The sequence below is a fragment of the Meleagris gallopavo genome, chromosome 27, assembly GCF_000146605.3.
Source record: "Meleagris gallopavo isolate NT-WF06-2002-E0010 breed Aviagen turkey brand Nicholas breeding stock chromosome 27, Turkey_5.1, whole genome shotgun sequence".
NCBI classification, from domain to species: domain Eukaryota; kingdom Metazoa; phylum Chordata; class Aves; order Galliformes; family Phasianidae; genus Meleagris; species Meleagris gallopavo.
In genome coordinates, this window is record NC_015037.2 from 240,644 (window position 1) to 240,853 (window position 210).

Sequence of the window (210 nt, forward strand, 5' to 3'; positions counted from 1 at the left end):
TCGATAGACATCCCGGTCTGAGTCCCCTGTCAGACCGCCACCGCCTTGCGAATTCCTCTGCTTTGACGTTTTTTTCACCAGAAACGTCCCCGGCTCAGACACCGCAGGGCAAAGCCGCAACGGGATGCGCAGGAAGCAGATAGGACCGGCGGACGGCAGTGGAAAGCCCCGAGCATCGCTCCCCCATCTCCACCCCACCCCCACCCCCGT